Genomic DNA, 16,007 nt, shown 5'->3' on the forward strand with positions numbered 1-16,007 from the left:
AACAGCTTTAAGTAAATAAACAGCGTACGTTTTTTTTTTGTTTTTTTTTTACGCCCGTGGTAGCAACTCGCAGAAAAAGCACGTGTTGATGAAGACATCTGCGACCTAACAAAATAGTCGACCGCTCTTTCCCCGTTCACTATCGCAGACTCACGAGCAGCACACAAGCCCACCACGCGCAGGCTGACTGACGGCGGGATTGTGTTTGCGGTGGTCTGCCGCTTGCCTCTCGCACTAGGTATAGCGCTCAGTGCCCGTTCGGTTCAAGCAACGAAAACACCCCGCTAGGAGTGCGGCTCTCACTCCACGGTCAGGGCCTGTTTGACAGGGCGTCGGAGCTCAACCACAGAACGCAGCCCAACGTACATTGTTGCGCTTCGGAACTACTGAGGACAGTTCAATATTACTTAGCTTGCCTCTACTAAGAGGCAGATTGCCTCATCGTTATGAATCCCCAGCGCATTCACGACGCGTGCAGGCGCCATTTGGGACGCGCGTAGCGCCGTAACATCAAGCCGATGAGATAAAAATGGTCTTCGATAGGCAGCCGAGTGAACGAAGCGTGGCCCAGCGTAATGTCGTCGCGAGGTCGATTCGTATATCGCGCGACTTCTCTGCCTTCGGAGAGCTATTGGTTATAACGACTCCAGTTGAGCAGCGAACGCCGGTGCATTGATCGCCCGCAGGCTGAGCACACTAACAGCCTGCAGAGTCCCAAGTCAATAAAGGTCGGCTCGAACACGGCTCAGCCAGAGAGAGAGAGAGAGCAATCGAGAGCCGAGGCGGCGCAGCGCCGAGCGTGGCGGTCGGCCGACGCCGGAGGGGATTGTTTGGTCAGCGCACAGGCGACGCGTGCACGTAACGGGCCGACGGGCGCCCCCCATCGACCGCGCGCCGCTCATTGCCCAATTGCAAATCACTAGATTGACGAGTGAAATGTTGGCCTGGAAAGGGGCGAGCGGGCCAGCTCACCACGACGACGCACATTTGTACACGCTCAAAACCAACGCGGGAAACCTTCCCTCGTTCGGCTCGTGTTACTCTCATTGGCTCCTCGCCTCCGAGTCGGCTGATATGCGTCAGGGGCTTGTCAAGGCGTTCTTCTCTTGTAACTTAAATTCACCCACGCTTCGCTCGTGTTACAGTGGTTTCGATTGAAAGCGAGTGTTATTACATCCGTTCATTTAATACAGCCTCACGATGAGGTTAGGACCGCTATGCGCCATGGACCTCGTGGTGCAGTGCTTGCATGGTTCAGCGACTAATCTGTATGGGATGAAAAGTCGCGAGCCAGTCTGAGAGGACGATGGGGTTTCATAAGCTGAACTCACGCAGGGCGTGCGCGTTACTCATGTCCTTCTAGACACGACCATGGATGTATGACTAATTATCGCGCTCAACACGGCAGTGTAAGCTAGTGATGAGGTCCTGCATATGTATGTGGTTTGACTTGAACAATTAGGTGCGCGCTGTGACACTTCGTGATGAAAACGCAAAAATGACGTTCGCATTGCGCGATGGAACAGCGCAGGTAACGATTTTCAAGTCAATTTGCATTTCGAGTCCCGTTATTCGTCAATTTATCTCCATGAAAAAAGTGATTGGTCATTCACGTGCATTGCAGCGAAGCATACCCACGGGGATTTTTTTATACAGTTCGGCGCTACGTAAAACGCAATGCGCAAAGGCCAAGCACTGGTTATTTTTATAGTATCCGAACATCTCGTTATTGATTATGATGACGAGGTTTAACGCGCCGACGCTACACAGGTGATGAGGCGCGTTGTAGTAGAGGGCTCCGGATTCATTTCGACCATCTGGGGAGGCGTCTTCGCTTTTCGCCTCCACCGAAGCATCTCACAGAGCTGCGACAAGCGCAAGCCCAATGCGGTTACAGAATTCACGTTGAGGATATTTGTGACCACTGTGGTGACATAGTGACAGTGGCGTATCTGTAGCGGACGTGGTCGCGGCTTTGACACGTGCAGGCTATGGAGGCTGTACATTTCTGATGAAGGTAGAATGAAGGATTTGGCGAGCGGCAATGAACCTCAGGGCGGTCTAAATGACTACAGGTTTTACTCAGACGGAACTATGTGCCAATATTTTACTTCTTCAAAAAATCGAAATGATACGCGCGCAGGTTGGACGGCGAGGCCAGCTCAGCTCGTTAGGCGTACCAGCTGCACTATGTCGCTGGAACGAGCCAGTCGCAAAATGGCTGTTCCTAAGGGGGGGAGGGGGAAAGTGGCACATGTTTGTAAGCCGCAGGAACCACCAGAGCGGCGACGACGACCGCATTACGGCGGGGCCTACATACGCGCCATCATCCCGTCAGTTGCTATGCGACCAAAATGGTTCGCTCACCCCCTTGCGTGTAGCCCATTCCTTAAATATTCATCGTCGCGATAGAGGCCGCCGAGAACAAGCGGGGGCCGACGCTCTGCGCCTATAGCGGAAATTGGAACATCCTTTTCTCTGCCATACTGCCGTGCAAACGGATTTTGTGCTTTTCTTGCGCCCCCACCGGCTATCCTGCCACTTCGCATTGTGTGTTCGTACACCACCGTTACGCTTCTTGTTCTTATTCGTAGCATTGTTTCAGGAACAGGGCGACAATACACATTTAATGTGATCTACTTTCCACTGCCGCTGCTGACGTATTGCGTGTCTACCTAAACATAATACTCGTGACATTTACGCATATATTACTTCCACCGAATAAGCCGGGGATGGTTACCTGAACGACAATATTCATTACTAGCGAGTTAGGCCGGGTTCAGAGACAGACACCACTGAAACATGAAATGGCTTTGCGAACACAGCCAACTGTGGTTTATCGTTAACACGCGGTCGTAAAAACGGTGTTAAAATATCAGCCAAAAAGAAAGCGACGCTTCGGCGGCAACTACTTGTAGAAGGATGAATGGAGAGAAACTTCTATTTCGTAAGGGAAAAAAGTAAGCGATATGGGATTATCGGTCGCGGGGGAGTGGACAGAAGACCGTGTCTTCCAGCGACCTACAGGGCTCTCGTGACGGCCCGGACTTGCGTCGACAGATCGAGGCTTCGCATGGCGGCCCCTACTCCTTCGGATTAGGCAAATACCGATAGGAGCAAGATCCTTTGGGCAGCCATACAGTATATATGAGCTTAAATATGCTATTTCGGCTTTACATGGGAACATTCGGGTCACAAAGCTTCCGGGCGAAATATCGATAATTTATAGGGGTAGTAGAATGTATTAGTTTGGAGCTTGCTGGTGGTGGCTGAATTTTGCCAAGGATATTATCAGGCGGAGGATATTTAAGTCACTCTAGACGGTAGTGCGTAACTATCTCATTGTAGGTTTTCATGCGTCCCCTGAGCGATCCGAGGGAGAGGCCACCCACTGCCCGGGTAGCCAAAACTGTAGAGAAGGGAAAACACCAACGTGTCCCTATAACCAACGGTAAAAACTGGATCAAGGTAGCAAAACATCAATGGGCGCCTATTGTGCAGCTCCTATTTTAAATTCCAGGTTAAGTTCCCATGTGCATACAAGCGGACAAGAAAGGAATGGCATAAGCAGGTGGTGAATGATGTTTCGCCTAATCATGAACCTGGTAATACGTGTTTAATAACAGCACAGATATAAAAAATTCAGTGCCCTTCAACTCTGTGAAGAAAAATGACTAGCGGAGCAGTGGGGCGTAATGTTAGAGTCGTATTAGCGGCTAACTGTCACATATTTTTTCCCGTATAGTTCCGGTTAAACAGTAACGGCTGTTTTCTGTAACCGTACTCCCACCGTAGATGACTATGTACTGACAGCAGACAGTAACTCTGTAGCGTTTACAGCTTCACAGTGAACTGACCATTACGACAAGTAAATGAAACTCGACGTAATGGTAGAGTCGTCCTACCGGTTGATTGTCAAATAATTTGTTTCAGAATACTTCCGCTAACACAAAATCTAGAGCCGTTTTGTGCAATCTTTTTCCCACCATAGATGGCCATGCTTCATTGTGAAGCACATAATGTGGAAAAGCCAGCTTACAAAAACCAACCTTACACCGATACGCTAAAATCGGCTTCTCCTCTCAACAAAGGTGCATTGCTCGGCAGACACTTTTTCAAAGAAATATGAGGGCCCTAGGACATTTTCCTACTTTTTCCCTCGTGTTTCCATACGCTGCAGGTATGGCGCACAGTTTTACGATCCCGGGAATTGGAGTGGGAGCCGAAAGGTGGCGCTACGATCGCTTGCGATTTTTTGTCTACATCGCCCTGTTGCGGGAGGTAATCTCCTGCATCCTGGCCATAGACAGCTTCGCTGTAAAAATTATTACGTGAAATGTGTGGCGGTTTTGTACACTTTTTTGTCAGTCCCGCCACCACATCCAACGTTGCGAAGCCCAGCCACCCTCCCCCCTCCTCTCTCTTGCGCTACGTATACCCGAAAATTTTGGGCTGTCTGTCTGTCTGTCCCTCGATATATATATATATATATATATATATATATATATCAAGGTTGCAGTCGTCATTGCCAGTGCTATTCGGCTTTTTTTTTTTTTTTTCGAAATATATAATAGGGCCGAATGACGTGTGCTTGTCACGTTTCTTTGATTCATTGATAAATAAGCGAAAATATAAGTCGAGAAAAAATCCGCCGTTTTCCGGGAGCGGGACTCGAACCCACATCTCCGCATAACCGGTGCGGTGCGTTAACCAATTACGCTATCCCCACAGCGGCTTCTCTCTCGACTTTAAAGCGGGGGTTTATATTTACAAGAGCTCTGAGGCCGGTCAACTAGCGCCGCCCCTCGACTACCGCGGGAGACGTAGAACGTCTTCTTTCCCAGCGGCCGCCACGTAGAACGTGGTCGGAGGTCGGGGTTAGCAATTGGCATATCCGAACTGCTGGAGCCAGAGCACTCGTATCGTCCCGTATCTCTCTGTTCTGCTACATATATATATATATATATATATATATATATATATATATATATATATATATATATATATATATATATATAAAGGTTGCAGTCGTCATTGCCAGTGCTATTCGGCTGTTTCCGAAATACTTAATAGTGCCGAATGACGTGTGTTTGTCATGTTTCTTTGATACAGTGATAAATAAGCGAAAATATAAGTCGAGAAAACATTCCCGTTTTTTCCGGGAGCGGGAGTCCAACCCACATCTCCGCATAACGCGTGCGGTGCACTGACCAATTATGCTATCCCGCAGCGGCTCCCGTCTCGACTTTAAAGCGGGGGTTTATATTTACAAGTGCTCTGAGGACGGTCAACTAGCGCCGCCCCTCGACCACCGCGGGAGACGTAAAACGTCTTTTTTCCCAGCGGCCGCCACGTAAGACGTGGTCGGAGGTCGGGGTTAGCAATTGCCAATTGGCATATCCGAACTGCTGGAGCCAGAGCACTCGTAATGCATGTAGCAGAACAGAAAGATACGGGACTCGGGACTCGGTAAGGACACATCAAGGTTGCAGTCGCCATTGCCAGTGCTATTCGGCTGTTTCCGAAATGTTTAATAGTGCCGAATGACGTGTTTGTCATGTTTCTTTGATACACTGATAAATAAGCGAAAAACGGCGGATTTTTTCTCGACTTATATTTTCGCTTATTTATCACTGTATCAGCGGGGTCCACTGTATCGAGCGGCGCGGGTGCAACAAGGAACAAGGGTTTCGGTAGTGACCGGCTGGACGCCAACGCCCAGGGTACCTCCGCTTTGAGCCGCACCTCCTTCATGACCGTCGAGACTGGCAAGGCCTCGTGCGTCTGCAACGTAGAGCTCTTCGGTGACCAACGAGCGAGCAGGCAACAGCGCCGCGTCATCACTTGAAGGGGCAGCGCCAACGGCAAGGGCACCGGGCTAGCGCACCGCTCCAGAGCTCCGAAGCCACCGACTCTACAAGTGAGCGAGAACTATTTTGAGTGGGACTTTCTCGTGGGACATTTAGTCTATCGATTAGTGTGTGTGCGTAATTTGTGTGCTTGTTCACGCACTTGTCTCGAGAATACAGTCCGTGTCTGATGTCACCTGCTGCGCTTCCTCTCCGCTACTTAGCAATAACCTCCTCATCGTAAAAAAACAACCTGCTTCACACCCTCCTATCTCCCTGTCTTATTTAGCACAACTTGCGCGGCCATTTTCTTCGCGTGGAGTTTAAGCTAGTTGAGTCGCACGCCCAAGAAAAATCGGGACTGCATAGGAAAAAATCATGCACCCCTCCGGCTAACGACGACGATGGTTGAACGCGAACCTTTCTCGTGATGGATTCTTTGGTTGGCCAATCCCACACTGCGGGTATCTGCTCCTCTGTAGGTACGCACCGCTTTTCTAGAACACTCACAGCAACTCTCGGGTGGGCACACCATAGGCCTAACGGTTGGGTTTGGTGTGTACGGCGCGAATGAGTAGTGCTTGGCGTTCGCTTCGACCATGTCGAAATGGAGCAATCGGATAGACAGGCGCCTGCTTCATAACGCGAGGGACACAGGCTCGATTCCGGCTACGGGAAGCGTTCTTTTCTTCCACTTCACCAACGATCCTTCATCATCATCGTCAGACAAAGTTGGCTTTCCTGCAGGGCGTACTGGCGTACAACGGCATCAGTGAGGTCACTAAAGCTTCGCTTTAACAACGAACGCACACGAGGCTACGCAGAATGCAATTCTGCCCAGAAAAAAACTGCGGACACCAGTGCGAAAGGTCGCTCAGCATTTCGGAAACATCTATCCCAGCACGAGTTCACGCTGGGCTGAGCACACGCTCGCCCAGGTCCGACCGCTAAGAAAGTCGCACAACCGTCTTTTCTAGTGCGATTAATGATAGCCGCGTGGCGCGGAGGCTTATCGCTTGGCGCCCCGTAAATCAAGGGTGTCACGAGTCCGCTCGCGACGGCGCTCCGCAACGCCTGATGATGAACACTCGGCGAAGCGGTAGGCCGCGGGCGGCGCTTCCTGGGAGACAATGCACCAGCCGGGCGGCACACGTCTCTACGGGGTTTTCAAACGTGCGTCGCATAGCTTGCGTCGGCCGGCCCCCTTTACCGGTGCCATGATAGATACGGGGGCGGCCAGGTGTAGGCACCGTTCGCATCATGGTTAGGCAAGCTCAGTGGCAGGTGGGCATGTCCGCGTGATAAACGCGCTCGCTTGCGGAGAATATGTTCAGTTCCTCGGGCTTCTCGTTTTGCTGCTGGCGAAGCCGCTGACAGCAGCTCTACATGGGAGAATGCGCCATTTTTACGTGTGTACAGCCAACACAACTCCGCCTGGGCAGGAAAAAGCAACCACACACAGACAGCCACACGAAACCCCCGCAATTCATGGAGGCGTATAGTAGGGGTAATCATGGCTGCGCGCTGAACAAGTTTTACATCACCGACGTAAGAAACGTTAACCACAGAAGCGAAACTCTGAAAGTTTAGCACACGAAGAAGCGAGACGGGGAAGGCAGCACCGTGTTTGTGCTTTTATCTTCCCGTCTTCTACCTTTTTGCGCTGCTAGTCCACCATGAAGGCAGAAAAGTTTCATACGGAAGTGGCTATAAAGTCGGCACCAAGGTGAAATAGTTGCGACCGCTTGTTTACTAAACTATGCAGCTATGTAATTTCGTCGTCTCTGTTCCTCTAGAGGAGCTGCTAAACGAAGCCCGTAGATGGGCTCCATCCCATTGTGGTTCGGGCTTCTAAGCTCATCTCCAGCCCGGTTATTTTTATCTTTCGACGAATCATTCTTTGCGTAGAAGATTTCGCGTATGATGGTTTAGTGCGGTTTCGGTTGTTTTAGGCACAGGACGGCACACCACCATAGAAACGTTAAACAGGTCCACTGCTGCACCGTTCAAGAAAAAGAAATACGCAAGTAGTTTGCTGTGGGATACGAGATCGACCAAGAACGACATTACTCCAACACAGGCCAACGCTGTCATAGAGTGGTCGAAGGCCAAAATGTAGGCGCTGATTCGCAATAATGCCCACCATCCTACGAATAAAAAATTACACCATCTCCCCGAAGGGAACTATGTGGTGATGCAAAGCAGAATTGTTGGCGTCCATTCAGCTCATCGGACGGTGCAGCGTGTCTCAACCGAAGCAGCAACTGAGGAAGCGGCGCGCGGACCGGGTTTATTATATAGAGCAGATGGAGTGGAGAGGAGGAGATGAGAGAGGAGACGCGCATGCGCTCTTATCGCGCAGCTGGCGTGTTGCCGTTATGTTGAGTGGTCTGGTGTTTAGTAGCGCCAGAGGGAATTCCACGTCCGGGTCCACACCGGTGGCAAGGGCACGCAAGTACTGTTATGTTACGGTGAGTAGGCGGTGGTACTCGAGGCGCCGAAACTCGTCCATCATGTTCTTGTCGATGTTGTCGTCTCTGTGGTAGAATCGGTAGTCTCCGTCAGCGTTGGTGAGGTAAAGGTTGTTGACGTTGGTGCACCGGCTGAGAGCAACGTACACGCCCTCGCCTTCGCAGCTTTATCTTCTTCTCCTTCTTCTTCTTCAGCAGTTCCCCTACGAGAAGATGACGACGGTGGTTGAACGCGAAGCTATCTCGTGATGGATTCTTTGGTTGGTCAATCCCTAGGGGCATCTTGCCAAAATCATCATCAGAAGCGCTGCGGACGGGGCGAGAGCAACGTACACGCCCTCCTCTTCACAGCTTTGTCTTCTCCTTCTTCGTCTTCAGTGGTTCCCCTACGGGAAGATGACGACGGTGGTTGAACGCGAAGCTATCTCGTGATGGATTATTTGGTTGGCCAGTCCCTAGGGGCATCCTGCCACAATCATCATCAGAGGCGCCGCGGACGGGGCACGGACGCGGGACATCCCCCCGAGCAAGAGACGCTAACATCCTCCTTTAAAGTTTTCAGTTCGTCGTTTCTATTGAAGTTCAGCTTCGCGTGCCTTCGTTGTATCAGTAGCTTCTTGACGTAGTTTGAATGAGTCAAGGACATAAGGCGCGTTCGTAGCACTTGCTCCTGTCTCGGTTTTGTAGCGCAGTGGGAAGAGCGCCGCGTACCTCCCGTTGCGGCCAGAGAGTCGTGGGATCGAAACCGGGCGCCGCTAACTATTTCTTGTTTTCATAGTGTAGGGGGAGAGGTGCGGACAACGGACGGACGCCGGACATAGCCCCGAGCAAGAGATGCTTTGCATCTAAAAATCTAAAAAAGAAAGGCTGATGCTTTCCGGTGTTCATTTTGTATATATATATATATATATATATATATATATATAGTATAAGTAAAGAGTCGCTCTCTCGCTCCCCCCCCCCTTTTTTTTTGTTTTTTTTTGTTTGTTTGTTGATGTTGTAACACAGGCGTAGCCTGACTGTATGCACACTCTCCATTTCCGAAACATTTTCCGCTCCTTCTCACAGTTTTATGCAAACCTATATAAGAAACGTGTTCAAAATGTTTGCGACAGCAAAATCATGTAACTTTACTCTGATGAAGGCAAGTCCCGTTGCCGCTACGTAAGTAAACATTGTTTGTTATTGTTCTTGCTGTGTATCCGACTCTTTACTTATACTATTTCTGCGCGCTTTGTGAGTTTATCTTTCTCTAGATTTATTTATATATATATATATATATATAGTGAATCAGAATAGGAAATCAGGGTCTCGTTGAAATAAGACAGAAATGATGGTTGGCAGTCAAGAAAACCTCGGAAAGCAAAGGGGAGAATGTGGTAGGTCATGGAAACAGATGAAGAATTTGGAAAGACAGAAAGAAAGTGGAGGAAAAAATGCCCGCCGGGTGGGATCCGAACCCACGGCCTCCAGAATACTGGTCTGGTGCGATGACCACTACACTACCGGCGGGGCTATTTTCCCCGCCACTTTCTGGGGTATTTATGTTAAGGTATTTTTGTTTCCTGCGATTGGGGGTGCATGGTAGCCAGCGCCACTCGGACTACTCGGGGTGAAGGGGACCTTCTTTTTAACCCCCGGGCCGTGACTCGAGTGTCTACCACATGTCGAGAGTGGTCGACCAGCGTTGAACCCTCTTAAGCTCCCTGTGGCACCAAGACTGCCAGAACAGAGGCCCTCACTATGCATGCAGCGAATCAGAATAGAAAATGAGGGTCTCGTTGAAATAAGACAGAAATAATGGTTGGCAGTCAAGAAAACCTCGGGAAGCAAAGGGGAGGATATGGTAGGTCATTGAAACAGATGAAGAATTTGGAAAGACAGAAAGAAAGTGGAGGGAACAAAGTTTCCTTTGCTTTCCGAGGTTTTCTTGATTTCTATATATATATATATATATATATATATATATATATATATATATATATATATATATATATATATATATATATATATATATATATATATATATATACACGAGAGAGTAGACACACGTATGAACACGATGATTGAACTAACGTTTCGACCGGGGTCCGGTCTTCGTCAGAGTGATTTTACTCTGACGAAGACCGGACCCCGGTCGAAACGTTAGTTCAATCATCGTTTTCATACGTGTGTCTACTCTCTCGTGTATTTTTGAAACCAAATCCCGGAACTTATTCTATATTTAACGCTATAGCGGGAGTTAAGAAGGCTAAATTACTATTTTGTTCGCATCCTTACGGCTATGGATGTTAAATGTGGCGCGTAAAATTGGTTGAGCTCGAAGATCTGGACCGACATTTCGTCGTAAATTACAAGCGCCGAACTTCCCTTGTTCGCTGAACAAGAAGCCGGCTTCGGCCAAGTACCTTATTCTCCGTGCGTTGTATACCACAAAATCACGAGCTTGGGGCACAGGTGCGAATAATCGTTTCGCGGCGTTCTTGCAAGGCTGCCAGCCGCGGTTCGACGTAAATAAAACAGCCAGGAGCAACAAGCTGACCGAGGTTGGGGAGAAAATGCAGACCCTAAAGCTGCGCTTCGCAATAAATACAACCTCACTGCGGCTGAAACAATTTGTTTCTCTTTTTTTTTTTCGCACGTGAGTGCGTATACAGCAAGCAGCGCCTTTCTCTGGAGAAATGCATTTAGACGCGTCGTGTTACAAGACATCCCCGCAGTTTGTTTAGCGAATTGAGGCGTACAAAATAGCGGATGCACTAGATCGGAGAGGCAAAAACGGAAGAAAAATCAAGGGGAAAAGCCAAGCCGTTTTTTTTTTGTTGTTGTTGTTGTTGTCACCTGCATAATGTCGGGACGAGCGGCGTTTGCCTTCATTAGCAGCGCAAACACTGCGCGTCGAGAGAATAGAAAACAGTCGCGAAAGTGTGGCTAGCAATCCAGGCTCCAGCGCTGTCGAAAGGTCGGGGTGAAAGTGGATAGCCTTTGCTTCCCAAATTTGTCGTCTTTCTTTAAAAGCGGACTGTGCATCGTCTTCGTGGAAAACAAGGGATGGAAAAAGATGGGGCAGAAAAGAGCGGGAGGAAATTGAGGCAGAGCGAAGCGGGGATCTGCATAAACTAAGAACAACAACGGGGCGTTCTTCTCGGAAAAGAAAAAAAAAAACTCCTCCGTTTCTAACTGCGAGTCAGTTATACTGTTGTAGCGGCGAGAAACAAAAATCACTTAGGGAATAAATTGAGTCCGCAAACAAGGTCGCTTCGGCTGCGGTCAAGACGGAGAAAAGAACTGGCCCGATTCCAAGTGCCTCCGGCAGGGCCACCGGACAAATTCAATACTGAAAGAACAGACTCGGAAGTCACGCATAAACGTCGAGGTTACGATGGCAGCGAGCCAATGGCCGCTACTGTCTGGCGAGGCCCGAGGCTGCAGTGGCTGGTGCAAGAAAAGGGATCGGATGCGAACTGGAGAAGTCGTCCTATCGTTGGAAACTTGCCTCCCGATAGTGCGTTTCAGAAAGGCACGCGGCTGCACTTCGCCAGAAGCGCTGAAAACAACTGCTATTTGATTGGTCTCTTCTCTGTATCGCTCGTTTTTTTGTTGTTGTTGTTTTTTTTTTCTTTCAGCCAGACGACACCATGGTTTGTTTACTGCTAAAGGCAGCTACGAAAATCAATTTTGTCCTGAATTCAAGATTTCGTTCAGTTAGGAAAATAAGCTTCGCGCAAAGTTATACGCACGCTAGCAGTGATAAAGTAAACGGAGAAAGTGTGGCGCTCAACAATGAACGGTAGCATACGGTCAGTGGCACACAGCTGTCAAAAGCGATGATTGATTGTGGCGTTTAACGCGCCGAGGCTACACCTGGGCTTTGAGGCGCGCCGCAGGGGAGGACCCAGGATTAATTTCGACCCCTTGGAAATTTTTGACGTGAGCCGAAACCCCGACACACGGGCGTTTTCTTTTGCGGCTGTCAAAGGCGAACATGAAGGCCATTACAATTTAATTAAAAAGTTAATGCTCGTTTTGGTTAATTTCGACTATGAAGTGAAATACGAGGCATGTTCACGAAGTGTGCATGTGTCATGTGTTCTAAAGACATTTTTTTTTTATCAGCGTTTGCTATTTCTCTCAGTCATAGAAAGTCAAACAAACCTAATTTCCCTAAAATGCCATTTGACTGCCAGTGTGTAATATCGGTCCAAACGGATTAGCCATAGCACGCGCTGTGTTGGAACCCCCAGCTCCTTGAATCATTAAACCCGTGATGCGGTCATAGGCCATTGAGCTGATTGTCAGTATTTATTCGCTTGATAAAACACGAGGTGTCGGGAGCTATAACATTCAGTATTACCGGCTGACTAGTGGGACAAGTAATTCGCGCTGTATTATGTTGGCAATAATGGGCATCGGAAGCTACCACAGAGATTGGCTCAGAACTTCAGCCGTTATTAGAAGCGTCTAACTTGCACAATATTACAGCTTCTGTGCACTTGACGAGAAACAACGGTTTCGAAAAAGAAAAAAAAAACGGGGGGGGGGGGGTGAAGGGGCATGAAAGCAATTGTTCTGACTTGAAGAGCAAGGCTACGCGCATCGGCACAGAACTAGAAACAACAAGACATGCTGCGCGGAGTTCTCAGTGCTGGACCTGCCGCGGTGGCCTGGTAGCATATGCTCAAGGCCGCTGGTTCGATCCTCGGTCGCGGAGGCCGTGCTTCTCTGATGGAGGCGAAGTATTAAAAATCTCACGCTTGCATTTCACCGCAAGCGTGAAATGCATACCCATATAGTTAAAACTATATATATGTCGTAGTTTTCTGCTGAACTGCGCGTTTCATAGATTTAGTTTAACTTAAGCACGCTAGACCCAAAACATCATTTTTTTTAAAGCCCAGTGCCGGGATAGAATTGGTCCTACGTCGATTCAAAGTTTTGTGAACCATACGTACATTTTTGCTGCCTAGATAATAGCTTTTCCTACGAATTCTTTCAGGCAGGGTCGAAAAAATTTACTACATGTGCAGCTGTATCGATTTTTTCCCTCTGTAGTCAGGGCGGACGCCCCATTTGCATGACATACGCAAGTTCCTGCACAGTATAGAAGCATTTCGTGACGGAAAGAAATAAGACAAAGGAAAAACAAGGCGTGAGAAAGACCATATTTGCTCGGCAAGATGTGTTTGGGGCCACCGCGCTGGTGGTGGAGCAACTTGGCCGAGACGAAAAGCACGACCTCAGTGGTAGCACACGGCTGGCGCTGCGGAAGGGGGGCAGCCAGTGGAAAGACACGTCGGGGGCTGATTTACAACGAAAATTTTTCGGCTCTTCGCTGAGATGTGGAAGGCAGCACGTACGCGGCCCTGTTTATTGCTCTAGTCACGGGGCTGCGGCGTAGGGCCGGGAAGGGCGCGCACGCGGGTTCGCCTGGGGTCGTCCCACGTTCAAAACCCGGCCGCGGCACAAAGGCTGCCTGCCCGGGGGTGCTGTGACGCAACTGCGGAGCACGTGGGCGCGCTCGGCAGCGGCGGAAGTCTGCACAGAACTTTTGAGACGGCTCGTAGGAAGTATACGCTGGACGATGAATGGGCAACAACGCCCGTTACGAGGTTTTGCCGCTGAAGCCCGTATAGGGGGCCAGCTACCGGAGGAACGCGAACTTTTACATTAACGAGGACGCGCTCGGACAAGTCCGGCAAACTAGGAGAGGGATGCGTGCATCCGTCTCCCCGTTTGCTGTACAAGCCAACATTTTCTGACTCTAAAATTAGGTTACCGTGTTTGCAATATAAGCTCGCTTTCGCATGGCTTCTTTCATTCTTGCGGATAACGGTCATCAGAAAGGTGCTGAGAATGAGAATAGCGAGGGCCTAAGTTAGCGATAATTCCGGGCAAGTTCATTTTCGAGAGGGCTGTCCGACCAGCAAGGTACAATAGTGACGTTAGTGCGCATATGACAGGGTTGTCAGCGCGACATCCAAAACATTACGCAAGACGGTCGCATGTAACGCCAGGTTCACACTGTAGTCGCAATGGACTGTTGCAACATTTCTAAACAATCACGTCATCAGACGTCTCGGCCGAACAAATGATGCGGAGCGCTGTTTCTTGCATCTATAGCTTACAATACGCCTGTTACATCAACAGTCTGAACAAGGGCATAGGAGTTCAGCGTGAACTTTGCAATTGTAGTACGTTTGCGGCACAGTCGCCCTATTTAGGTTTTCGATGCTGCGCCTATAGATTCCCATCCCTCGCCGCGGCCAATCCGTTGCTTTCGACGACACTACGGGAGCCCGGAGGGAGGGAGGGCGTTTCCAGACACCGTCACACTTGGCTGGCATACGTTTGCAAGCGTGTCAGTGGCACTGTGCAAGGGATGCGCGTAAGTAGGGCAGCGCAAAGGTCGCAAGGAAGGCGTCCCGGAAACTGCGCCGTATCCACGCGGGGCACAATGTATGCTGCGTTCGGCGGCAGCGTCGCCCCGTCCGAGCCTGCGGCGGAGCGTATCCCGGCGACGCGGCAGCGGAGAGACGCGGCCGATTGTTTCCCGTCCCCTCGGCATCCCCCGTTTCCATCGGCTTGCGGGGCAGCGATCCCGCGCCCCAGGCGCTGCCTGTCACGCGCGCGCGCGCGTCGCTCTTATGCTGGCCCCAGAATCCGCGGTCGATCGATTCGCACGCGAGCACGCGACTCAATTCGGACTGACGCTGCGTGCATCTACGCCTCGGTACCACTGCTGCGTCGTTGCGGATGAAATTGACATCCCGGCCGCGCCGAAGGCCCCGAGGAATTCAGCTGCCGGATCAGCAGTCTGTGATCGGCCGTGCGCCGCGCATTCGGCACGCGACCAGTGGGGCCGTACAAAGCCGCGTGTTTCGCGCCGCGAATCGGAGAAACAAACAACCGGGTGTTCCCGGGGCGCAACAGTTTTTTACCCTTATTGTTGCGGAAGGACGGCGATAAAGGTTAGTCGCACTCCCCATCTCCCTCCTTCTTTGCTAAAGAAAAGCGCCGTGGCTATTATCCTATCCAGGTGCATGTCCGGGGAAGCTGCCGATTTGCTGAACATCACCGACGGCGGGCTTCTGCGCTGATAAAACTTGAACGGCGCCGCGTACTATGCAAGCGGCGTCTACAGGCTTTTTAAACTTGGTCCTGGGAACTGCCATTTTATCATTGGGCTGCGCTAGCGGTCTTATAAGTGGCTCAGTAGATATGAAGATGTGATTGCGCATGCGCAACAGAGATTAGCTGATGAAAAGGTTTATATTGAGAGTATTGTTATTGTTTGTTCGTCCTCATTTTTTCCACCTCGTTCGCATTATTGCTAGCTGTATATTACACATATAAGCGCTGACCGCAGCTACGCACCACCATTATAAAACACAAAGGAGACAGTCGGTAAAGAGAATCAATACGGTCGGTATGCAGTCGGTATGAGTCTAATCTGTGCATGATTAGAGCAACGCGTTGCCGCAATTAAAGCACGGTGGCAGATGTCGCGCCAACCTTGGCAGCTTATTCGGAGCTGTGGGGAGGAACCTCGAGGATAGTTACGTGCCCATGACAGGCCATGGAGCGGGAACGCTTTTTAAAAGTCCCGCTGTTAAGTGCACTCTCGTGCAGCTTACTCAAGCGAGACCGCTAGTAAAAACAGTAACATCCCATTGTTAAGGCTACCGCC

The 16,007-nt window shown here is 49.9% G+C and overlaps 1 protein-coding gene and 1 non-coding gene across 7 annotated transcripts in view; both read right to left on the bottom strand.

Annotated features, from left to right (window-relative positions):
- Positions 1 to 16,007, bottom strand: part of LOC144155795 (dual specificity calcium/calmodulin-dependent 3',5'-cyclic nucleotide phosphodiesterase 1A-like) — a 670,747-nt gene that overhangs the window by 210,390 nt on the left and 444,350 nt on the right. The gene's annotated exons all lie outside the window — the stretch shown is intronic.
- Positions 9,760 to 9,832, bottom strand: Trnat-agu (transfer RNA threonine (anticodon AGU)). Its single transcript has one exon. It is a non-coding gene; the product is annotated as a tRNA-Thr (tRNA).

This window comes from Haemaphysalis longicornis, unplaced genomic scaffold (genome assembly GCF_048455015.1).
Source record: "Haemaphysalis longicornis isolate Haplotype H1 unplaced genomic scaffold, Haemaphysalis longicornis Haplotype H1 scaffold_1, whole genome shotgun sequence".
In the NCBI taxonomy this organism is placed as follows: Eukaryota; Metazoa; Arthropoda; class Arachnida; order Ixodida; family Ixodidae; genus Haemaphysalis; species Haemaphysalis longicornis.